The sequence below is a fragment of the Filicampus tigris genome, chromosome 13 (genome assembly GCF_054856515.1).
Source record: "Filicampus tigris isolate MCC_2025a chromosome 13, RoL_Ftig_1.0, whole genome shotgun sequence".
Lineage (NCBI taxonomy): Eukaryota > Metazoa > Chordata > Actinopteri > Syngnathiformes > Syngnathidae > Filicampus > Filicampus tigris.
Window position 1 is genome coordinate 19542549 of NC_141229.1, and position 26073 is coordinate 19568621.

At 39.6% G+C, this 26073-nt stretch overlaps 1 long non-coding RNA gene across 1 annotated transcript; it reads left to right on the plus strand.

The window, feature by feature from the left end:
- The first annotated feature begins 1 nt into the window (after position 1).
- Positions 2-24957, plus strand: LOC147137857 (uncharacterized). The gene is made up of 3 exons (XR_015089368.1): positions 2-77; positions 21469-21542; positions 24669-24957. It is a non-coding gene; the product is annotated as an uncharacterized LOC147137857 (long non-coding RNA).
- Positions 24958-26073: the final 1116 nt, after the last annotated feature.

The following is a 26073-nucleotide window of genomic DNA, read 5'->3' on the forward strand; positions in this document are numbered from 1 at the left end:
ACGAGCGCGCAGTCCGAAAACAACAACAACAATAGCATCGATGGCTACCTACCGGCGATTCTGCTACCTTTGCTCAGGCAAGTGAGCGTTTAGTTAATAAATCGGGCAATAGATCTGTAGTGTAGTGTGTGCCCCGCATGTACAATACAACTCGTGAGCAATTAACTCAACGTCTGAAAGGCGTCCCTTTTTTCTCCTCTACAACGGACCTCTGGTGCAGCCGGACTATGCATCCGTATTTTATTGGGGGGCCGTTTTGCACTAATCATTGATTTATGTTTAAGTAAGACCAGGGAGAAAGGTGAAAGGCTAGTCACTAGGTGGTTGCCAAAATGACTTGCTGACAGAGTGTTTGGTTTACAGACTCATGTTGATGATTTCGTTTCAGATGGTATATGTACATTCTTTTTTCATTATTGATGTAATTAAGAACAGATCTGAAATCTATTGTGTAAGTAAAATGCTGTTAATCCCAATGGATTGTTCTGTGTGTATTAAGTTAAATTGACTGACATTTTGAGTTCAAAGAAAGAATAATTAAGTTTAAATAAAAGACATTTTTTTATTTTACAAAGAGATCGTAATCGTAATCGTAAAATCGGATTTGAGAGAAAATAATCGGGATTTTCTTATTAGGCAAAGCCCTATCTTGAAGTTTATTGAATTTTTTTTCATATTTGCATAATGTTGATTTGTTTGTTTTAGTTATACTATTATTCGTATACATTTTTGACAATATACATCTTTGTTATAAAATTCTAACAAAAAGAATCTCACTCATGCACATAAGTGGGTGTTACAGCTTTGGTCAGACTCGGGGACGTGGGGGGCGGAGTAGTGCAGTGAGGCTAAAACTGCAAACCATCCTTTAATTATACACACCGACATTTCGTCGCCTTGACTTGAGCCATGTGGCATAAAATGTACTTAAGTAATACAGTCGCCCTTCAGGAAGAATAACACAAGTATGAAGGTATAACTAGAGTGTATAACAGAGCTTTAGAAGATGATTCCTGAAACCAAAACACAGAGCAGTGACCAGAAAATAGGAGTGATGGAAGGAAAAGCAAACGAACCTAAAAACAAAGGGGTTCAAGGCCATGTGATGCAGTCCATGTGGGACCATTTCTCGTATTTCCCATTAAACATTTATCTCCACTCTCAGGTTCCTGCTGTGCAAGCATTGATGTGTACATCCTGAAAGTGATTGAAAAAGTGAAAAGGGCTGATGGCAGGGATAACAGAAAGCATTTGAGTACATGCATATGGCTTCTGACTTGTCTTCAGCTTTTGGTGTCTAGGATACAAGTACAACAATTAAACAGTAAATTCTCTTATGAAATGACATCATGCTGCACTCACCAAAATGCATAGAGGATGCCACCTTTTCAATGGCCCAGACTCACACACTCTCTTTGCACCTGGGTGCAGGACTTCCTAACCAACCGACTGCAGACTGACAGGATCCACTTTTAGTGGCGTTAAGATAGCACGTTAATTGCGATCAATCAATTACAGTCACAGTTAAAGCGTGATGCTTTTTAATCACGTTAATCTAATTTTTAATCTCGATGTAAATGTACATTAGTAGTGCACTGGAGGGGGCGCATGCGCCTATTTAATCCAATTTTGCTGAGCCGGAAATGGGCCGTTGAACTCTGGACACAACACTGGACGTTGGCTTGGGACTGGAGCAAACCACCGTTCAGCCCTTGGAAAGCAGAAAGGTGTGTTTTTATGTAATTGTGGACATTCAAATTTATAACTATTTTGCACTTCATTCACCCATTTTCTTGACTGTTTTGTTTGGTACTGGGTGGCAGTTTGTTTATTTAGTGTATGTGTGTCAAGTGTGTGTTTGCACCTGATGTAATTAATCACTGTTTAACTTGTTTGTGCTTAAGGCCAATTGTGTTATTTGTTTTCTATTTATAGTTTTCGCGGTGTTACGTGCTTGAGGCTACGTTGCGCTATCAATACAAATGGAACAACCAACCTTCAATCAGTAAAGAACAAACGCAAACGGTTTGAAGCTCTCCATCTCCAGATTTTCATTCCGTGGGACTGCAACACTCTAGATTCAATGTTTTTTTGCATGAGATGATGATGAGATCCGTATTGATGTGTGGGGCTTGTGCTTGAGTTGTTGGGGGTGTAAAACAATAGTCAGTCAGTGACAGCCACACCCAGAAGTGGGCACTGATTGGCTGTCATTATGTTTGGCATAGGCTCCTAATGTAGGTGGGAGGGCAAGATCAGGACCAGAAAGAATATGCGAAAATGGAGGAGCATGTGAGAATTGTCAGTCCAATGAATGGTAAATAAAAATAAAAATAATTGAAATTCCCTGACACACTATTGATAAAGGCAGAGTGATATGCCTTTTTGTAAGAAGGACTTTGCTTTCCAAAGGAACAGCTCAAGCTTACCACATAAATGCAAAGCAACCAGCCATGACTAAATACACAGCTAACGATTGCAACGAAGATGCTAATGTCGCGAGCCATTGCAAAGCTCTTCGCCAAACCAAACTGGAGAACAGCCCGGGTATGAGCAAGTCTGCGACCGAAAGGCTGACAAATGTTCTTGCAAAGCAAATAGCGATGAACTGCAGGCCAATCAACATAGTTGAAGACAAGGGATTAATTGAGGTGTTGCTCGTATCGTGCAATACCCAATATTCCCCACTACTGTAATACCGTGCAATACTCAACATTCCCCACTACTGTTAGTCTAGTTTTATTTTTATCCAATGCTGTTCCTTACATTTCACTACAGCACTGCAGCACTGTCACTTTGAGTATTTTTTCCTCTGTACTATGTACAGGCCGAAATGAGTGTTCCTCATATTTTTTATGTAGATGTAGGTTGGTGTGTATACACATGTGTATATACACATGTTACTGCGTATATCTACATAAGTTTGATTCTAAATGTTTGCCGTCAATGTTATACATTAATGGCCACATTATGCCGCCGCCCCTGTGTGACCTATATCTTTGCTACTGTAACAATGAAAATTTCCCCACTGTGGGATCAATAAAGGCATTCTTATCTTATCTTATCAAACAACATCCAATGCCCCATCATACAAACCGCTGTGCAGGACTGCAGTGATGACTACAATCAGAAAGATGTATGACGGTGAAAAGCAAAGCAAACATTTTGGAGGGGGTTTCGGACAAATGCATTGCTATAACCGCAGATAGCTGGACCTTAACTGGCAACCATAGTTATTTGGGGGTGACCGGACACTTTATTGATGGTGAATGAAACTTCAACTCATTTTGCGATCATTGTGAAAACAGAAATCAGGCACTCGACTGGTAAATGCGCTGAACAGTTTCTTAATGTGACAAATGACTGGGTAATTGAAAAAAAAGATATCCACCATAAATACAGATACATACATACAGACATATGGGGACTTTGGAGCTATTCTTAGCAATTTTTAAGTGAGATCATAATAGTGAGAATAATTAGATCAATTATTACACATGAAAATTAATCTTATCTTTTTTTAATCTCTTGGCAGCACTAGGCGTTTTATCCCCCAACATCACCCTCAGCACTGGCTTTCTTCAGTGCTGAGTACTTAGCCCCTTTGTCTTCACTATGCTGACTTGTGACTGTTCAGTCGAAAACTTGAATCAACACATTGTTAGATTTGCAGATAACACAGCCGTAGTAGGACGCATCACCGATGCGGATGACATCTTGGTTGTGGAACACCCTGAGAGCTGGTGCAGTGATACCAACATCTGCATCAAGGAGAGGAAGACCAAAGACATATTCGTGGACTTTATGAGGAACAAACATTGTCCCTGCACCCTGAACAGCAGTGGAGCGGGTCTCCAGTTTCAAGTACCTGGGTGTCTACCTCACCGTGGACCTCACCTGGAGCAACAACACCTCCACTTTGATTTGGAAGGCACACCAGCGCCTTAGCTTCCTGTGGAAACTAAATAACAATGGTCTGAGGGGCTTAGTCCTAACACACTTCTACTGATGTGTGATGTGTGCGGTGATCTTCACAGAACAAGTAAGCTCTGCACAGGGTGGGGAGACTGCACAAACGTTTGTCAGGAGCAGTCTTCCTTCCATCAAGACTGCACATAATATCATTGGATGTACAAGATCCTGCCTAAAATGACTACAGTTTTTGTTTTAATTTACTAATGGTATACTATTGACTTTATATTCAAGCATTAGTCATGCTGGTGCACTACACTTGCTTGGAATTTTGCTAATTGAACTATTTTATTATTCATTGCTGGATGCTACCAGGCCCTTTGTAACCACGCTTTGGTAAATTTGACAGTCCGTCATTCGCCAGCGGCCAGGCCAGCCAACCGTCATCATCAGTCATTATTTCAAGCTGATCCAGTCCTACATCGTCAGTCCATCACTCAGTCGTCGTAATTCTAATCGTGCTTCAATCATCGCTAAGTTACAGTTCGTCACCGCTATTTTAGGACCATCAGTAAAATACTGTTTTGTTTACAAGGGTAACAGCAGTGTTGAGTCAGTACATTTCACTGGTCTGTCATTCGCCAGCAGCCAGCCCCCCAATCCGTCATCATCAGTCCGTCATTATTTCAGGCCAGCCCAGTCCGTCAGTGAAGTGAACTTTTGCCGTCGACGACAGCCAGTTGTCATCAAGAACGTACTTACTACGTCACACGCAAGCGTCGCACAAGCAGACACACACAGACAAATAAAGTTTAAAAAAAAAAAAAAAACAGGCATACACAAACTCACACAGTGTTAAAATAAAAATGGGACAATGTCATTGCGGTCTGTTGTATACAACACAGTCAGCTTTGTTTACGGGCCATGACAACCTATAACATGAGCAGGCTTGGAGAATGGGAATCGAGATTTAGCAGCCAACACAACCGCAGGTCACCAGATTGACTAGTGATGTTCAGATTGGTACGTCGGTCCTGAACACGTTTCCCAAGTAAACAACAAGTAAAATGTTAGCCATTTGGACAGAAAAAGTTAGTAGAATTGTATATTAAGGAATTAGTTCTGAGTATGAAGTCAGACACAAGTATAAATGCTTTACATAAAAAAAAACTATGCTTTCCCTCCATGCTATTAATTTGGACTTTTAAAGTATTATTATAATACATTGTAACAAAATGTTCTTTCACTGTAAGTTCTTCAAGTAATTCTAAGTAAGCTATCTTTTATTTCTGTACTTTGTTTTGAATGTCTTTAGTTCTTTTATTTTGAATGCTTGGTGTGATTGTAATACCATCCAATTTCCAAACCACTTATCTTCAGGAGGGTCGCGGGTGTGCTGGAGCTTTCATCGGGCGCTAGGCATCCTACACCATGAACTGATTCCAAATGTATTTAAATTTTTTATATTCAGCATTATGAACATTTTTAATCTCTGACACAAATTGAAGAATACACTTTGTTCCAACGTACAAAGATGGCTTCCATAAAGGCAAAGTGTTCAGGTTAAACTGAAATAATTCTTTATATTATGTAATACATGAAATGTAATAATTTCCTTGTTCGTCAGTGAGGGTGTTTCTATGATTGGCTGCATTCCGTTAAGTTCATGGAGTAAAATGACTCAAGTAGTCGACTTTTCCCCACACATTTTTAATATTGGATAAGATTTCTGGCCCCAACTCGTTTCGGACCGTTTTATCGGGACAAATCCACTCTTAACCTATTAAGGACGGGAGCGCATAACCGCATTTCTACCACTAAGGCCGGGAGCGCTGTTGGGTTTTTCTACACTTAAAGCCAGGAGAGTGTTTACGTCATTTTCTTTTTTTAATCAAATTCTAGCCAATTAAATGCATCATAATATACACGTGTCATTGTCGTGAGCCCTCGGAGGATGCCGCAGAATTTTCCCGACCATAATGGCGGACGCACAGACGATCGCGGGAGCTCTGAAATAGGTAACAGTAGTGATACAGACGATGCTCTGGTGGACTTTGAACCAGTGAAACGTGATATATGGTTAAGATATATGTTCGTAGACAATGACGATGTCTTTGTAACAGAAGAGAAGATTACAAAGAAAAGTAAAAAATAATGCTTCTCTGCATTGAAACTTTATTTTTACATCTTCATTGAAACAGTAAATAATAATACTGATAAAACTCGGGCCTGTGTGAAAGCCACATGTCTAAGCTCTCCAATTCTTTTGGAATTGTGTTTCTATCTGCTACAGGGGCTAAGATATCAATTATTTTGTAGGTGTTGAATTTTTGGCAGAACCTCAGGTTTAAGCGGGTGACTCTGTAGTCGCCCTAAGGTTTTGCAGAGATGTTGAGCCTGACGCTTTAGGCCTGAATGGGTTAACACACCTCAGACCAAAAGATCATCTTATAGGACAATTTTATAAGACATAAAAGAGTCTGGCGTTTGACATGCATGGTTGGGAAGGGTCTAATCCGGAAAAAAAAACAGCCCATAATAGTATTTATGTGTGTACCTAGTCCTTACTTACGCCTTTGTTTCTTTCTGGCAATGGGATTGTTGTGAGGCTGTAGAGGCCTTATCAGTACCTTATTAAAAAAAAGGAAAAAAATGATTGATACACTGGACTGAGGGCATTAGAAATGCCAACCATTGTTGCTGTTGGCACTGAAAGAAAAAGAGGCATGCAGGGCAATCTTATCTGTCAGAGTGAAAATACAGTATACTCTAACAGCACAATATAAAATGACAGAATCATTACAGAATTGAAGATATCTATAAACACAACCACATACAATGCTTTGTGCATGTGTGTAATGCCAGTTGTAAACACATCTTTTGAGAGACAGCGGAAACACACTCATTAACATATGCGCACACAAGCTTTGTTCGGTCACACTGAAGCATGAACAAGATGGGTGATCGTGGCCTGGCTTGTCATGTTAGGTGCTGTGTGAATAAGAGGCTTGCAGAGAAATCTTATCTGTTTGGCAATACATACATAGGCAAACACACATACACACACACAGACACCCCTACACGTCCACACACTCAGAATGCTTATCTGAGTTGAGGTAGATAACGTTGCAAGGCGCAAAGGCAGGAGCAAATCCTACCATGAATGGAACATCTATCTTGCTTTGGGGAACAACTCGCAGATGTACAGTTCCCTAGGTTACAGAGCAGATGCTATGACTTGAAGCATACAAAGCATTTGGTAGTAACAGCACGGTGTGTCTGCTGGCATGCATGAACAATGGATGACATATGGCAGAGGTCATTGGTAAAAGGAACATTAATTGGGGGAGTTCAGGGAAAACACAACTACAGAGAGTACACACTGAAAAATATTTGGAATGATATTTATTTGAGAAAAACAGTTGTTTTTTTTCACTCTGAAATTCAAAGTAAAATTTACAGGGGGAAGTTATCAAGTAAATTGTACGTATATAGTATAAAATACTGCGAGTGGCTGGCAACCAGTTCAGGGTGTACCCCAACTTCTGCCCGATAACAGCTGACAGCTCCATAACTCCCCGCGACCCTTGTGAGGATAAGCGGTATAGATAATGGATGGATGGATGGATGAATGGATGAATGGATGGATGGATGAATGGATGGATGGATGGATGGATGGATGGATGGTATAAAATATTTTTTTAAATACTGAAGTCACTTAAGGGTTGAGGAACAAACCCACATCCTTCAGAGTGGAAGAGGGCCAATTAACACGTGAGCCATGCCGCTCCTGCTGTGTGTACAAACAAATATAAAGGACAACAGTAGGGCTGTTCGAGTTTGCCTAAAAAAGAAAATCCAGATTTTCTCTCAAACCCGATTTTACGATTACGATTATGATTTCTTTGTAAAATAAAAAATAATGAAAAATAAAGTATTTTGAATGTCTTTTATTTAAACTGATTTTTTTCTTTCTTTGAACTCAAAATGCCAGTCAATTGAACTTAATACACACAGAACAATTCATTGGGATTAACAGCACTTTACTTACACAATAGATTTCAGATCTATTCTTAATTAAACCAATAATGAAAGAAGAAAGTGCATATACCATCTGAAACGAAATCATCAACATGAGAGAAGGTAGACAGTCAAGTCTGTAAACCAAGTCTGTCAGCAAGTCATTATGTATGTATGTATATATATATATATATATATATATATATATATATATATATATGTATATATATATATATATATATATATATATATATATATATATATATGTATATATATATATATATATATGTATATATATATATATATATATATATATATATATATATATATATAATAGGGATGGGACAAGATCTCGTGCAAGATCTCGTGCTGCGAGATCTCGCGGGATGCAGTTTTTACAATCAAAAATTATTAAACTGTTTGATCTAGTGGAATTTAAAACTGTATTATTATTATAAAAAGTATAAAATAACCTACTTCCGGGCAGGATCCAAGATATGTTTTTCAGAGAGAGAGTGTGGCTATAGTTTGATGGGAATATATAACTTAAAGATAAAGTACTCAAGGACAACAATGAAAAGCTTTTGCATATCTGTATTGGGAGTAAAAATATCGAACAGATTTAATAATGACCTACAACAAGTTCCAAACATACACTAATTCAAAAAGAAATATAAAATCAACATTTTTGAGAAGTATAGGAAAGAGTAAGATCTTAATAAGTTGTAACGATGACTATGTTATATTATTATTATCATCAATATTGTAATATTATTAATGTTGTATTATTATCTGATATAGAACTATTGTTGTGTATTGACAAATGATTGATATATTGCTCATGTAAGGGAGATTATAGGGGTAGGACTAGATAAGTTCATACTTCTTTCTACTCCTTTCGAACATGTATATTTAATGGATATTTCATTTATAGTGACTGCTGACTACCGTGTAACTTGTGTTGCTTTTGTTGATGCTTTGTTTCTGTGGTATCTTTGTTTGTAAATTATTTATTTATTGTCTTCACAAGTGAATTACATTTTTGTCTTTTTTTACATGTTCGAAATTTTAGAAAAATCAAAAACGGCAGACGACACATTCTGAATTGTATTCAGTGATTAAACTGCTGTCTACCAACGACCTAATCAAATTTTAATGACAGTTATGCATTGTAAAGGGGGTTCTAGAGGGTTACAGAAAAAAAAATCAATGTTTGCACCCCTGACCTTTAAGATTACCCATCTCTGCCTTTGTATAAAGCAGACGGACAACATTATTTTATTGAGCAGAGGGACAGAGGTATGTGGAAGATCCATTTCTATCGTATGGCTGGAGGAGCGGATTGCTTTAAATTGGTGTAAAACAGCTGTGTCTGACAGTGAAGTGGACAACGTTGATAACTTGGAACGTCTCCGTGGTCTAAATTATAAAGTGGAAAGGTATAGCGCTGCATACGCTTTGAGCGAGGCAGCGTTTTCAACAGCCGATTCTCTGTGGGTGTATACGAGATGAATCATGATCTACATTCAAGAATAACACCGTTCTACTGAGTTAAAAATACACCATTCAGTGCTTATGTTTCAAACTATGAGTGATAACCAAAAATACGCTTTTTCTTTTATGAGCTGTGTTGCTGTAAAAAGAAGGAACGCTGCTGCCTTTAAGCACATTAATTTTTTTTTTAAAAAGTCAAACAGTGGCTCATGAGGAAAGTGGCTTTTGTTAGGACCCTTTGCAGAAATTAAAGGGATCAAGAAGTGGTAAACTTGGTGCGCCAACTAAAAAAAAGGAATGAAATCACTAATTTGTTGGAAAATTATGGAAACTTGGAATTGGTCTAAGGAAAGATGTTCAATGAATTTGTGAAATTGTGCACTGAGTTCAATGAAGCAAACAAATCTGTGAAATCCATGTTAAGTGAAATATCAATTGTATATATATGGAACAGGATCAGGCAACATGGTACAAACCAAAAGCTGCGTCACTGGATGACTTTGAAGCACAATTAGCCAGATGGTGTCAAGCAGCAAAGCAAGGGTCGGAGAAACATATGGATGAAACCACTGAATCACAACAAACATCGCAGCAATGGCTCACATCCCATTTGGATGATTCAATCCATCCATTGGACAGCATCTCAAACAGGTCTTCAAAGGCCTCTTCAAAGCATTCATTCAGCTCATCAGGTGGACGTTCACATATCATCAACAAAGTTAAGATTGCAAGCTGAAAGGGCAGCACTACTTGTTAAAGCACAAGCGTTGCAAATCAAGCAAGCACTGGAAAAGGAAGAGGCTGAACCTAAAGTCAGAAAGAAACAATTGGAAATGCATACTGAGATAGATGCTGCTACGGCTAAATCGGATGTTATTTTAGAGTTTGAAAAGACGCGGGGGATGGATAACAGACCAAGTGATGGAATGAATTGAGTATTTTGACCAACACAAAAGAAGTCTTGATTCCGCCTCAGATCAAGTGATTCAGAAGGAGATAGCTAAGCACCCCAGTGATATTACTTCAACATTGACTAGCACTAAATGTGCACATTTCAGCTGCCCAACAGGTAGAGTCACCATCTTGACACACGAGCGCTGTCAGTCAAGCTAGCAAATTGAGAAATGGAGATTTAGCTGCAGGAGAAAACCACATGAAGAGCTAGGTTTTAGGACCTAGTTGATTTTATAGATCAACAAACAAGAATTATCTTACACCCTGTGTTTGGTAATTTAAAGGAAAAACACCTGTTTACTCTGGAAGAAAGTCCTTTCAAGCAGTCACGCACCAAACAAATGCTTGCATACCAAAAGAGAGGAAAAGTGGTTTTACTACAAGTATCACACCTATTAAGAATGTGAATGTGGAAAGTGTGCAACTGCTGTTGTCAAGTCATGTTTATTCTATTATGGAGAGCAAAATTTGGACATTTGTAATGAACTCTACAAAAAAAAAAACACAGAAGGACAAAATTTAATTTTTGAAACTCAAAAGCATTTGTTTTGGCTGCCTGTCACCTGGACATATGAGTAAAGGGTGTACATGGAAGATATCTTGTTGTGTATGCTCTCTGAAGCATCCCACCATACTCCACATTAATGGAAAGCTTGAAAGTAAAAGTAAGACTGTGACGAGCACATTAGTAGAGACTAGGGGTGGGCGATATGGCCTAAAAAACAACATCTCGATATTTTTTCAAAAAACTCGATAACGATAATTTTACGATACTGTATTTGACAAAAAATATATTCCAAATGTACAGTTGCTTCACAAAAAATTATGGGTAAACAAAATGTTTCAGGTGAGCAGACTTTATTTTTAAAGTGCTTGAGCAAACCATTGCACAACAATATTCAATGTCAATATCAAACAATGCAACAACTTCAAGTTATGTCCAGGCTGTACCGGTACATAAAACAAATGAGAATGTGCAAAATCAGATGTTTGATAGTAAATTTGTTGAACTGTTGTAGAAAAAAATATGCCAACAAAAAATTTAAACCAAATAGACGATATCAGGTATTGTCACTACAGCATGAACTGGCAACAAATTGGCCTCCAACTCTGCAGTAAGAAATGAGGAGCCTACCAAGTACTACCAACAATAGAGAAGCACAGTTTATTTACCGGTACTTCAAATTATGAGCCAAAAACACTAATCCATCCATCCATCCATCCATCCATTATCTGTACCGCTTCTCCTCACAAGGGTCGCGGGGCGTGCTGGAGCCTATCCCAGCTGTCTTTGGGCAGTAGGCGGGGGACACCCTGAACTGGTTGCCAGCCAATCGCAGGGCACACAGAGACAAACATCCGCACTCACAATCACACCTAGGGGCAATTTAGAGAGTCCAATCAACTTACGATGCATGTTTTTGGAATGTGGGAGGAAACCGGAGTGCCCGGAGAAAACCCACACAGGCACGGGGAGAACATGCAAACTCCACACAGGGAGGCCGGAGCCGGGATCGAACCCACGACCTCTGAACTGTGAGGCGGACGTGCTAACCAGTCGACCACCGTGCCGCCATCAAAAACACTAATCTATCAACAAAATCATCCTTTAGTGAATCTCTGTGGTCAGTTACAATATTTCCACCTGTGCTGAAAGCCCTCTCTGAAGGGCTACTTGAGGCAGGTATGCAAAGATATTTTCTGGCCAGTTGTGACAGCCTGAGGAAATTCTTCTCTTGTGATCGCCACCAGTCAAGAGGATTGGCATCACTGTCTATCTCAGGAATCATCAGGTAGCTCTTGAGCTCATTTTCAATGGCAGTGGCTGGTGACTCCATTTCTCGTGTGTCTTGTTTTTTGAAGTAAGAAGCAAATGTTTTGGGGCACTTTGTCCCTTGTGTCATCACTCTCTTCTGCGTCCACTCCTGTGGAGCCCTGAGCTGTTGAGGGGCCTGGAGAATAGTGGTCTGTCTCAGTTTCCATGGCAAGCAGCTCAGTGGTGATTTCTGAAGAAATTGCTGAAACTTCATCATTGTCATTGTAGCGGTTCTTAAAACGTTGATCGCGTGTACATGCCAAACTTAATAGGTCAATGTTATCTTTGTATTTTGTATTTAAGTAGTCCAGTATGGTTTCTTTGATTGTTTTGGTTAGGGTTGTGTCATCAGACTTAGCTGCCAGGATTTTGGTGTTGAACAGTGACAGGACAGGTTTGAGGTAAGACACTGTGACAACTTTCTCACCTGAAAGTGCATCCACAAACTCAGGGGACCAAGGGCTCTGCTTACCGACTCTAGCACCTCAAGATCTTGCCAAGTTGGAGTAAAATGGCGATGCTTATTGTCTGAACCCAGCACATGGCGGATGGCCTTCTCTTGTTCAATAAACCTGTCAATCATACGCTGTCTGGAGCCCCATCTTGTGGGTGATTCAGTAATTATTAGTTTGTGGTGTGGAAGCTCCAATTGTTGTTGCGCATAATTAAGGGCTTTCTTCATTTTCCAGCTGTTGGAGAAAGCTGCCACCACCTTCTTACAAATTCCAATGGCACAGTTTACTCTTGGATCACGCATGCTCCTCTCTGTGAGCAGGGGGAGAATCATGTAAACATATGCTAACCGATTAAACATTGTGTTACTTGACATACTGAGGTAGGGTTACTACACAACAGTTTAAATACTGTTATTAACATTATCATCATCTTTATAATTTATGGTAGTAGAAGACTAGTGGTAGTATCACTTCGCAGCAGTAATAGTAACACTGTTATTAGGCTGCAGCAGTTCATACTCATTCATGTAAGTGCACTTTATATACTACTTAACCCAACAGTTAATTTTATTTTTATCAAATTCATATCCTAATTTCTCATCAAATAAACATTTTTTTACACAATTAACAACAAATGAAATCTACAACAATAAATGGTAAAATGCTCCACAATAGGATGTCTACTATTACTACTCCAGCTGCAATTATTACCACTAGCGTACTACTAACAAGAATAATAATAATAATGGTGATGGGGGGCGACTTTGCTCACCAATCGAAACATGAAGCCGGTGCCCAAAACATGGCAGCCCGGTCTAGCTGTTGATCCCGAGCGCACTGACAACGTTTGGACCACTGTAGGTTGTCACGCATGCCGTTCTTCCTTCAGTGACCATTCGGCGGGGGAATCTTTCAAATTTCAAATCAAGTGCAATGGATTGACCTGTGTGGTCCTGCGGAAAGTAGGCCGTCTGCAAGCAATAGCTCCTTAGTAGCCAGGATTCGTCGATAAAATGCACCATCAGAGATAGGTAGGGCTCTGAGGTCCTGCTCGACCACAAATCGGTGGTCGAGGAAAAGTGTGACGCTTTGCAGTTTCTGCATGAGACTTTTGCGAGTTGATTCGTATAAGCTTGGTAGAGAAGTTTGTGCAAATTTGCAACTTGGCACTTTGTATCTGGGATCTTGGAAGCCTTTTTTCCTCCACCACGTGAATCGCCATCATTTCCGTAGCGATGAAATTATTGATGGCGTTTGTAATGTCATGCCACCGTTTACTTTCTTTGTCATAAGGTACGTGTTTGTTAAATGCCTCGGCGAGTGTTTTCTGACTTTGGTGTGCAGATTTAGTCATCCTTTCTTGAGTGGTGTCCATGCTTCTGGTGTCACGTAGCTTTCCATATTCCTCATTTTCCTTCTTATGGGTCGTTCGCAAGTGGTGAAATAGATTTGTTGTGGAACTGCTCTTCACCGTTTTCAGGCATATCTTACAGATAACATTATTTTGACTCACATCAGTCTTTTCAAATCCGAACCACTTCCATGCAAGTGACGTGGACCCACGTCTTGCTATTAAATCTTTTGCTGAAACGGTAGACTCCTCCATGTGAAAAAAATGAGGACTCCTCCAAGTGAAACAATGTTGTGCTGGCTTCGCACTCGAGTCACGTGACAGGACCCTGTCCGCTGATTCGCCGAATGAGGGCTTTCAAGCAACCCCTCCTCATTACACCTGTTCGGCTGTTTACTTTGCAGACAGTATGAATACTCAATAATGTAAAATAGCACATCATAAAAGCAGCTTTCACGATGATATCGATGCCGATATATATCGCCCACCTGTAGTAGAGACCCCTACAGGGCCTGGAGATTCTGACTGCATCATGGCTATCGAGCCAGTAAAGGTTAAAATGAAGAAAAGCAATCACACTGTGGTGACCTATGCCTTTCTTGACTCAGGGAGCACTGCTACTTTTTGCACCGAGGCACTGCTCAGAGAACTCAAGGTCACAGGAAGAAAAAATGACATTCTTCTCAAAACAATGAATAAAGGAGACTTTGTGATATCTGGGATGGAGGTATGTAGTGCGGATGACAACACATTGGTGGAAGTTCCGGATGTCTTCACACAAGGAAAATATCCCCACCCAGAAGTATGTGGATCAGTGGCCATATCTACAGCAGGTACATCTATCTCGCATCGCTGCTGGACCATCAATGGGCCTCTATAAAAGGATTCTACCTAGCCAATGGTCAACCAACCTTCATGTCACATGGAATCTCAATTGGCCAACTTGATGAGCTTCTGCAACAACAAAACAGATGTGACTTTCTTGACAGGCAGCATGAGCAGCAGCTGGAGATGTCAGTAAAGGACCGTATTTTTATGGAACGTCTTTCCAAGTCAACCGTAGTGGCTGATGGTCACTTCAGCATTCCTTTGCCACTGAGGAATGAAGTTGTTGAGTTCCCCAACAACCGCTGTGTTGCGGAGTAGCGGCCCCTCAGCCTAAAAAAGAAGCTAATCAAGTCTCCTCAGTTCTATGAGAACTACACTAAGTTTATGGCTAGCATCTTGGACAATGGATATGCAGTGAAGGTGAAAGAAAATGTTCAAGTAGACAACAAAAGAATCTGGTACATTCCACATCATGGAGTCTACCATCTCAAGAAGAAAAAAAAGAGTGGTATTTGACTATGGTGCATCTTAACAGGACACTTCACTGAACTCTGAGCTATTACAAGGCCCAGACCTCGCGAGCAGTCTCATCGGTGTCTAGTCAAGATTTCGCCAACAACCAGTGGCTTTCATCTGTCTGAAGTCTGTGGCAACTGAGGATCATGCTATAAAGCTCGTAGAAGATCTCTCTGTCCTGTGTGAAAAAGCGGGCTTCAGACTCAACAAATGGGTCGGTAACAATAGAGCTGTTATTGCTTTGATTCCAGAGGAAAGGAGGGCCGAAGAGATAAAGTATCTCGATTTGGATCAAAATGTGCTGCTGGTGGAAAGAGCCCTAGGGTGTGGAATCGGATTCGTTGCAGCCATCCAAGACAGACCACTTACCGAGAGAGGTATTCTGTCGATGGTGAGTTCCATCTATGACCCTCTTGGATTCCTGGCACCCGTCGTTCTCACTGCAAAACAGATTCTGCAAGAGCTAAGCAGAAGAAAACTTGGATGGGAGGAAGGTATCCCAGAGGACATCGTCAAAAATTGGCACAAATGGCTTATGGAATTTGAACAGCTGTCAAACTTTCAAGAAAGGAGATGCATCAAGCAACATGGCTTTGGAGAAGTACTTTCGGCACAACTCCATTTTGACGACAAGCGAAACTGGCTATGGTACTGTGATCTATTTGTTGTTGAAAAACAGTATGCATCAAATCCACTGTTCATTTATCATGGGCAAGGCCCGGGTCGCTCCATTAAAGCCAGTTACCATACTTCGATTGGAGTTGACACAAAAATGCATAATTATGCTTGACGGCAACAGTACAGTAGTTCTTACCTTACTTGAACCATTTTTAAAAACTTGAAAAAGAACTGCCTCACTCACAAAACATCTTTTGTGTATTTGCATTATTAGAGTGTTAGCTTTTAATGTCTTTAATGATATAATGGTATTTTCTGTCATGTTTGGAAATATTACTGTACATTGTGAATATAGCACTGAAGATTTGTTTCAAGAAAATCGCAAATCAAATAGAAATCACAATATCTGTCAGAAAAATCGCAATTATTTTTTTTCTTAAAATCGTTCAGGCCTACTGTATATGAATATATAATACAATACAATACAATACAATTTTAATTGTAAAACGCATTTATCAACAGCTAGAGCTGTAACAAAGCACTTCACATACAAACAACAAAATAGCCATAATACAACAAGTGAAATCAATAAATTCACATAAAACACTATATACAATAGACACCGGAAAACAGCCAAAACAATCTGGATCAAAAGTGGACAGAGAGGGGGCTTGCCTAACAGCCAATGGGAGGTCATTCCAAAGGGAAGGACCAGCAGCAGAAAAGGCTCGATCCCCTCTGAGGCTCTGCTTAGTCCTCGGCACCTTGAGCAGCGTCCGGTCCGCAAACCTGAGGCTGCGGGAAGTAGTGTAGGAGTGGAGGAGCTCGGAGAGGTACGCCGGGGCGAGGCCATTTAATGACTTATAAACAAATACAAATATCTTAAATTGAACCCTAAAACGCACTTGGATGCAGTGAAGAGAGGTCAGAATTGGTGCGCCATCTGAGCTCCAGTTAGGAGGTGGGCAGCAGCATTTTGGACCAACTGGAGACATTTGAAAGAGCACTGGCTGACTCCAAAATAAAGTGCATTACAATGGCAATGAGGAGAATACTGTATCAGCACCATGGACAGCGTTACACCATTACGGATCAGCAGGAAAACTAAGGTTAGCCCATTTCTTGGAGTTTCTTAAAACTGTTTAACACATTAAAGTCGGGAACGCACAAGCGTGTTTCTACCACTAAAGTCGGGAGCGCTGTTGTGTGTTTCTCCTTTAAAAGCCGGTATAGCGTAAACGTCATTTTCTTTTTTTAATCCAATTCTCGGTCTCTTAGCCAATGAAATACATCAGAATATACATGTGATGATGCCGCGACTCGTCGGCGGATATCCAGAATTTTTTTGAGGAGTAATGGCGGCACAGTCGATCACGCGAGCTCTGATGTAAGTCACGGCGGCAGTGATATAGATGACGCGCTTGCGGACTTTAAAGCCGTACAGCGGCTTTGTACGGTGTTTCACATTAAACCAGCCAAACGTGATATAGTTTAGATATATGTTCATAGACAATGACCATTTCAACATCTTTGTAAGAGAATACAGCATGGTAATTACTAGTGTTGTTCCGATACCACTTTTTGGCCCCGATACCGATTCCGCCACCCTGCTGTGCAGTATAGGCCGGTGCCGATACTGTACCGATACCTCACTGTTTGAACAAAATCCAAAATAAGCACAATTATTTTTGTAATTCTAAAGAATTGCACACTCACTTGGATGTAAAATTATTCATATTTAAATCATCACTTGGGAAATATCTGTTTTAACATATACACACAAAATACATATGTTGAATAAACAGCCTATTTTCATAGCTCTTCGTGCTTGTGAGAGTGAGACATGGGATACATACTGTATTCACATGAATGTACATTTGTAATAAAGCAAGGTGCAGCATTTGTACTTCTAAAATATATTCAGTGATTCTAACCGACCCCCCAATGCGTGACGTCACATTTGTATGCTGCCAGAAGGGCAGGCGGTCGAGTGAGTGGGATAACAGAAGTCAGTTATGTGTTTCTAAAAATGGTTAACACCTGTGCTCTTTATGGTTGCTCTAATCGGTCAACTAGAGATTTTAGTTTGTGATACCGGCAGTGATTCAAATTAACCGGAGGCAAAAAACGAAGTTGGTTGAAAGCAGAAGTTATTGTTTTCTTTTTACTTTTCATTCAAGATTTAGTTCGCAATGCTGTTCAACATTAATGTGTTAATTATATAGGTATACAAATTTCATATACGTTGATGGACCATTATGGAACATTTTGCTGAGCGATGTGTTGTAAACAAACTTGTCGCTTTGTTAGCGGTTAGCAAGCTAGGGCGAGCTCGAAAAGCTTCGACGGGACATAAAGACGAGTTTATCTGGACACAAACCATTTCATGAAAGACATTTTACACCATTAAACTAGTAATTGATGTACTGTGTCAAACAAAAGCAACATACTTTGCTACGAGACAAAGATCCAGCTGCCATGCCCCCCCCCCCAAAGTAATTGCAGGCTCTTGATAGCATCAAAGTACCCCCAAGCAACTGCCTCCAATGTGGCGATGTATGTCCAATAGCGAACTTTTTCACCAAACTAGACATAAGTAGACCGATGACCAATAACGCTAATAATGGATAAGGCTTCGCCTCGTATTTTCCTTCCGCATGCGGCTCTCAAATATGCGCGCTGCGTTCAAATAATGATACCAGTATCGGTAACCGGCATCGGCGTTTTATTTGTTAGTACCACCCGATCTGATACCAGCGTTTTAATGCGGTATCGCATAACCTATCCATACCAGTATCGGTATTGGAACAAAACTAGTAATTACCACTTGATTTTTTAAAATTAAAAATAGTGCTTGACTTGCATCTTCAATTGAAACAGTAAAGATGAATAAACTAGGGCCTGTGAGAAAGCTACGTGTCTAAGCGCTCATATTCTTTTGGAATTATGTTCATATCTGCTACAGGAGCTGAGATACTAATTATTTTGTAGGTGTTGAATTTCCGCGAAAATGTCAGGTTTTCAAGGGTGATTCCAAAGACGACCATAAGTTTTAGAGAGTTGTCTCATGGGGGGCTTCAGGCTTTAATGGGTTAAACAGATCAGTAATTGATTTTTCTCTCTATCTTTCTCATTTAAATATAAGAGCACTAGTGGTAGTAGTCTGAGATCAGACACCAAGGGCTCTATATTCATGCTGAGTGCAATATTGACTGTGTAGGACGGGCTAACTGTGCGAAGCGTCAGGCTACACCAAGTTTTCGTATTTTTACTGATGTATGCAGGTTGTCGCAGTCAGAAATCTGTGGTTTCCACCGTTGTGGGTGTGAACACAGCCTACATGCTTCGCAGTTAATGGAAGTAGCTCCTCTCATGCCATTTAAAATTGGTGCACGAGAGGAGCACATTCCTTGACATGGCAGAGTCCATGTAGGAGATCAAAGCGACCAAGGTACGTTTATAAGGAACTGTGAGCAGATTTCTCGTTTTGGACAGTTTGTTCACAGATCACCGTTGTTAAGTGGGTGCTTGTAAACCTTCACTCCAACTGTATGTGTCCGTGTTTCACCCCAAGCCCATAATTATGTATATGTGTATGCATATATATATGTATATGTCCATTTGAATTTTTTGGCCTGGCTGGTTTGTGTGTGTCTTAAAGCTCGTTAAACAGCAGCCAACCACAGAGGCAAAATATATTCAGGAAATATAGTGCATCAGAGCAACAAACTGAGGTCATCATGTCAAGTCATCCACAATTAAAGTGAGGAGACTTAAAGTAATAAGACTAAATTCAATGCTGATCTGCCACAATAGAAAGACAAAAATATGTCAGTTCTGTGAGCACTTTAAAGTTGCCCCTTCTTACAGTTGAATCATCTCGTGTGTATGAAGCATCTACAAATAATGCATGAGGTTCATTAACTCCACAGTTCTGACAGCTGTGCTCCATTCGGCTTTGTTCTGGAAGACACCATTTCCTATCGTATTAAAGTGTACAAACATAAAAAGACAGAAATATGCACTTATTCTTGTAATTTGAAAACTTGAACTTAGAACCAGCATACTCTGCTTATTCTATCACTCTGAGAGAGATCGTTTAAATTCTCCTAGAACAAAACAAAAAGTTTGTATTGAGTTATTTCGAAGAATATGAGTACAAAACATTTTAATTAATGGGATACGCTGGTCTGCGAGTGGCTGGCAACCAGTCCCGGATGTATCCACCTCTCGCCCAAACTCAGCTGGGATAGGCTTCAGCTCACCAACAACCATGATAATGACAAACACTATAGAAAATGGATGGTATACACTGGTCATGACGATATTAGCAGCATTCTGAGCTGTGATTTCCAAAGCTATGCATGGAGATAGACAAACAACAATTCTCCCCCACAATTTAGTTTTCTAAATTGAGTGTGAATGAAATGTTCTGACATTTTTCCCTTCTGCAAAATCTGTGTTATCCATAATTATACAGTTTGAATTCCATGTCAACATGATTTACTTAAAAAGTAACAATACAGGTCTAATCAGCAACCAAGACATATCAGGTGTGGGCGCTTTTTGTGATGATATCACACAGACATAGCATTTTGGTTCACTGCAGTTGAATAATTGAAATTTAGCTTTCATTTCATGAATATGAATACGACTCAAACAGACACGGACTTTTATTTGAAAGTAACCTTGAACCAGCATCTTCACAGTTCAAACTGTTTTGGTTATAAACAGAAATAAGATTTTGTGTGCTCTGTAGCAGGTCATTGACTATTTTTTCATACATATGGGTAAAAGAAAACCCATATACCGGTATACATGTGTTATCCTCACCTTAGATGTCAAAAGTGTTTTGTTGACACTAAAAAAAAAAAAAATCTCTTTCTCTCTTCTCATTTTGCCCGTGCTACTCCTACACCTCCAGTTTTCACCTGCCTTTCAGACGTTTTGACTATTTAAAGACACAAAATCAGTCAGTGCATTTGTCTCAGGTTTAATACATCACATTGGTTGAGCTAAATTAATCTATTCACATACACATCGGAGATTAGCCCGCTGGGAGATAGTGGCCTTTGTACATTTCAAGATATTAAATCAAGTTTCAATTGAAGAAATATATCTTGGTTAAAAGCACAAGGTGTGTCTACTGATGTTAAGTTATCTGTAAATCCTTCGTTTGAGCTAATTGATAAAGACATCAAGCATAGTCACTAATATATATCTAACTTTATTTAAAAAATCTTATAAACCCTTAGCACTTGGTGCGATATGGAGTCGAGATATATTGATTCGAATCCCAACTTTGACTGGAGTAATATATGGTCTAATATAATGTTATCTTTGAAAAAAACAGCTCATCTACGCATGATCAATTTGTAGACAGAACTTATTTAACACATTGTAAGCCATATCGTATAAAGAGTCTAGATAACTCCTGATGCACGTTACACTTCACATTTGTCATTGGTATTTAACTTTTCTTGATATTATTTATTTGAATCTAGACCAATTTCCAGTTTGTAAACAACGGTGACGCAAGCAGGATGTGGGCTGCTGCTGGTGCAGAAAGGACGGCGAGGTACGTTAATAATATGTACACGCATGCCAAGTAACTGTAAAGCATGGCGAAAATTACTTTTAAAAACCAACATTGCCAGATGCAAAGCAACTTTCCCATACTAATACTAATACTAATTACAGTGTGGGAAGATGTTTCAAAGTGGCCCCAAGTTCACCCTTATTTAGTGGAGAAACCTAATGTTTACACTGAAGAGACAACTGCAGCCCTGCTTGGGCCATCGTCAACAGAAAGGAGAACTACGATCTCACAGCTAAAGACCTAGATAGACCAAACCTACGTCGGAGGTCGTCAAGTGTCGTGGCGTCTGAATGCGCAGTCTGATTGGTGTAGTGACCACCGTCGTAGTGTTGTAACTCGTCAGTAAGCGTCTTGGGCATTTACGCATGGTGAATCGGCATCGCCAGTCGTGACATTTGGTCACTCTGATTGGCTGTTAGCTAGGAAATCAACGCTCTAAGCACCAACGGGAAGTGACAAATGCAGATAAACAGTGAGCACGCCTTCGCTGCCTTAATCTTCCTACAACTACAAGAGCGAGGGTTAACAATTTAAGTATTTAACAATACCGTGTCAAGAATGCGATCGTTTACTTCGCGTGGGAGTTCATCGTGAGCGAATAATATAGCTGAATGCATTGTTTACGTTTTTATAATCCCTCCCCGGCCAGTGGGACCGCACTGTAAGGCTACTTTTAAGTTAAGCCCCAAAAAAATGGATAAGGTAAACATCACAAACAATAATACTAACGAATTAAAAGTTTAAAAGAGAAATCAACCTAAACACTTTTTTTTTTCAAAAATATGTTTGGAGCAGGCCCACTAGTTGAAACACGGCATTCTGATTAATATTGTGTTTGAAGGAATATGAGTTAAGCAGCAAAATCCACCCCTTTTTAGCCATCTCAAGGGGTGGCCATTTTGTCATATCTGTCGACTGAAAATGACATCACAACTATTTAGGGCTCAGGCAACGACCAATCACGGCTCAGCTTCAGAAAACAGGTCAGGTTGTTACCTGAGCTCTGACCAGTTGTGAAGTCATTTTCAGTCAACAGAAGTGACAAAATGGCCAACCACAGAGATGACTAAAAACGGGTTAACTCTTATTCCACAAACAATATTTATTGCAATGCCTCGTTTCAACTAGTGGACTTGCATAGAACATATTTTTGAAAAAATATATGTTTGGGTAGACTTTCCTCTTTAAGTTACATGGAGTTTGTGTGCACCAAAGATCATCATAGCTGAATGAGTTAGCCACCAGTGACTAGTTATCACGTGTAGCAAACACCTTGCCATTATTTCACAATTCCTGACCAGTTACTCAACTGTCAATTCCTGAATTTTAAATGACAATCGTATATTTTGCTGGGTTGTAGTGCTGTTTGAAGGCAAATCCATAAAAACTCTGATGTTGTCCAAACTACTTCTGGACATAACTGTAACATCTGAATAACTCAGCCAAAAGGGATCGTCAAAAGCTAATGCAATACAATGAACGAAAGCACATATCCAGATTAAATGAATTGCCACTTTGGAGGCTACACTGTCGTTGGTATCATGGTATTTTATGTTGACATAAGTGATTGTTTAGCGTGGTTTTGAAACGCTCCTCTTAGCGACACACATTGTACTGTAAAATGTACCCACCCAAAAGCAAGTTGTTCCCATGTTGGTTCTTTGCAACCTGTCGTCTGCAAACTCATCCTCTAACAGCATAACAACAGTTATTTCAATCTGTTTCAGAGTATGAGCCACAAGGTGATCTTGTAGAGGAGCATGTAGAATTAGTGTTCTGAACATTTAATTGTGGGATTTGCTATCAATTGCATACAATTAAACTTGAAAAGGGATTATATGTGTTTGAATAGCAAATTTGATCTACAGTAGTACATGATGCAATTAAAAATGTTCAGGCAGTAATTATTGGATTTAATTATATTTTATTGGTACACTGCAGAGCAGAAATGTTCATGAATCATGTATCTTATGTTGGATTAAAAAAAAAACGGATTCAACAGTTAGCAGATGAGGTTTTTTTTGTATTTCTTGGAACGTGCCAGACTACATTAAAAAGCCATTTAGATGACGGTTAATTTCTTGGCTCTGACAACAGAATAAGCCTCAGGAATTTATTTCCCTTGACAGCTGAATAGGTCTTGGTAGGGTGGTTTATGTCCAGTCTGCCCAACTGTTCTCAAAGCAAATGAATAATGTCACCAGCAGAAGTTGACATAAACTGCGTGTGGTTAACTGTAGCATGGTCACTGTTAATGAGCATGGGAGCTATGCATTGTTCACGGGTTTATTATTCTTAGACAACATCTGGCCATGATGAGAATACAGTCCATTTCAATACAATCTAACTTTCCCAACATGTCTTGAGTCCCATGCGAAGTAATTTTATAGCCAGCATTTTACACTCAAAGTGAAAATCTATCCAATTACTGTCACTCTGCGATCAAGTAAGTACTGAATCACTCGTGGGCAACAATGCTATCAAGCTCATCGAGATGGACTATATTGCCAGAATTGTATGCTCTCAGACAGCTAGACAGTCAACATTGCAATGATTGCTCCCATAAAGTCCCTCAAAGTCTTAATAAAGTGAAATTTCAAGATTGCAAAAAGGCACAAGTTGTGGGGAGGGGGCTGAAGAATCTAATTAGGTTGTAAAATGTTAGTAGTTGTCAATTGCCCACATTTATGAGCTCTCAGCTAACAAAATAATCGTGATTTCAGTATGGTACTAACGCATCAGCCACCTGTCTCATGATTGACTTAAGCAGCTGTCACGACCAAATGAATAAACATGTGGGCCGCAGCAGCCTGAAGGTCAGATTTTGCTGGTTTGTTGTCATGATGAACTGTTCTGTTCTGTTCAAAATATTTTGCAATGAGATGTATTTTAGTTGTCATGTTGACATTATTTGTATTTTCGTTACATTGCTGCTTTTTTTGGTTTGACTCTTGACTTTTGTTATGAAACTGTTGTTGTAGAAGTATTTTATTTTTTTATACTGTTAAAATTTGCATTGTAATTATTGAATAAAAATAAAACATTATATATATATATATATATATATATATATATATATATATATATATACACCTTTCCTCATAGATGCCATCTATGGTGATGTGCTGGGTGGCTTTTACCACCCTTTGCAACGCCTTACCGTCCGAGGCAGAAGAGCTGCCGTATCAAACTGTGATGCAGTTGGTCAGGATGCTCTCGATGGTGCAGCGGTAGACGTTTACCAGGATGTCGGAGGACAAGTGGTTCTTCCTCAGAATCCTCAGGAAGAAGAGGCGCTGGTGAACCTTCTTGACCAGCTTGGAGCAGCTGGTTATCCACGTGAGATCCTCACATATGTGGACTCCCAGGAACTTGAAGCTGTTTACACGCTCCACTGCCATCCCCTTGATTTGGATGGGTGCGTGTGAGTCAGCCTTGCTCCTAAATAATGAATAAATAATACTATTCTGTATTGTATCCTAACTTACCATGTACCTGATTTTTTTTTTTTTTTAATTAGGGTTAGTTAGTTAGTTCGTTATTTGGGGTTGTTTCCTGTGAAAAACAATCGCACTTTGGGCCCTTCAAAGCAGCAAGCATGTCTAATGTTTGAATACTGTATACAGTAAACTATCTTTGAGTTGAGCAATAGGTATCAGTCACTGAATCCTCATAACTTTTCCTAACACTAGCAGACTACATAATTGACCTTACTGACTTATTAAATGGTCTCAGCTATGATTAGGAAAAAAATGCACACATTGTGATCAGGGAAAGAGCCATGGGTGGGACTGGGTGTGCACAGGCCCACCCAATGAGATTCATGAAAAAATATATACTTACAAAAAAATGTTTTATTTATTTTGAAATTATTTTTGAATGTGTGTTTCCTTGTGTTTTTTATTGTATTGAATATTAAGAATGGCATAATTGTTGTTGTCTAAGGCTGGTCTGAACTTCATATTATTCAGTTTGTCATTTTATTTGAATATACGATGTGTAGGGACAGGAGGATTGTGCTCAGTGAGGGAAATATTCAGGCCCACCCATTAGCCACATCCTGGCTCCGCCCCTGATTGCGATGATTTTAGTTGAACTGTCATTGAATTCAGGATAGCAGCACAGGGATAACAGTGGTTTTTCTAAGGTTGGACGTTTCACTCTCGACTAAGGCCTTCCCATGTGGAGTTTGTATGCTATTCCTGTGTTTGTATTGGTTAAACTGGAGCGAATCGAATACCTAATTGTCCATAGGTGTGAAAGGGAGAATATTTCTCTAGTTGTGCCTTGTGATTGGCTAGCAACTAGTCCATGGATACGATGCTTCATCTTGTGACCTAATTGGTTAGCTGGATGCTGATTTTCATGTCTTTTATTAGTGCTGTCAAATTTATCGCATTAACTGCCGGTAATTGAATTTTATAATTGATTGCGTCAAAATATTTGACGCATTTAACACATACGCAGAATGACCGCCGATGTATAATCCCACTCAGAAGTGCACAGTGAG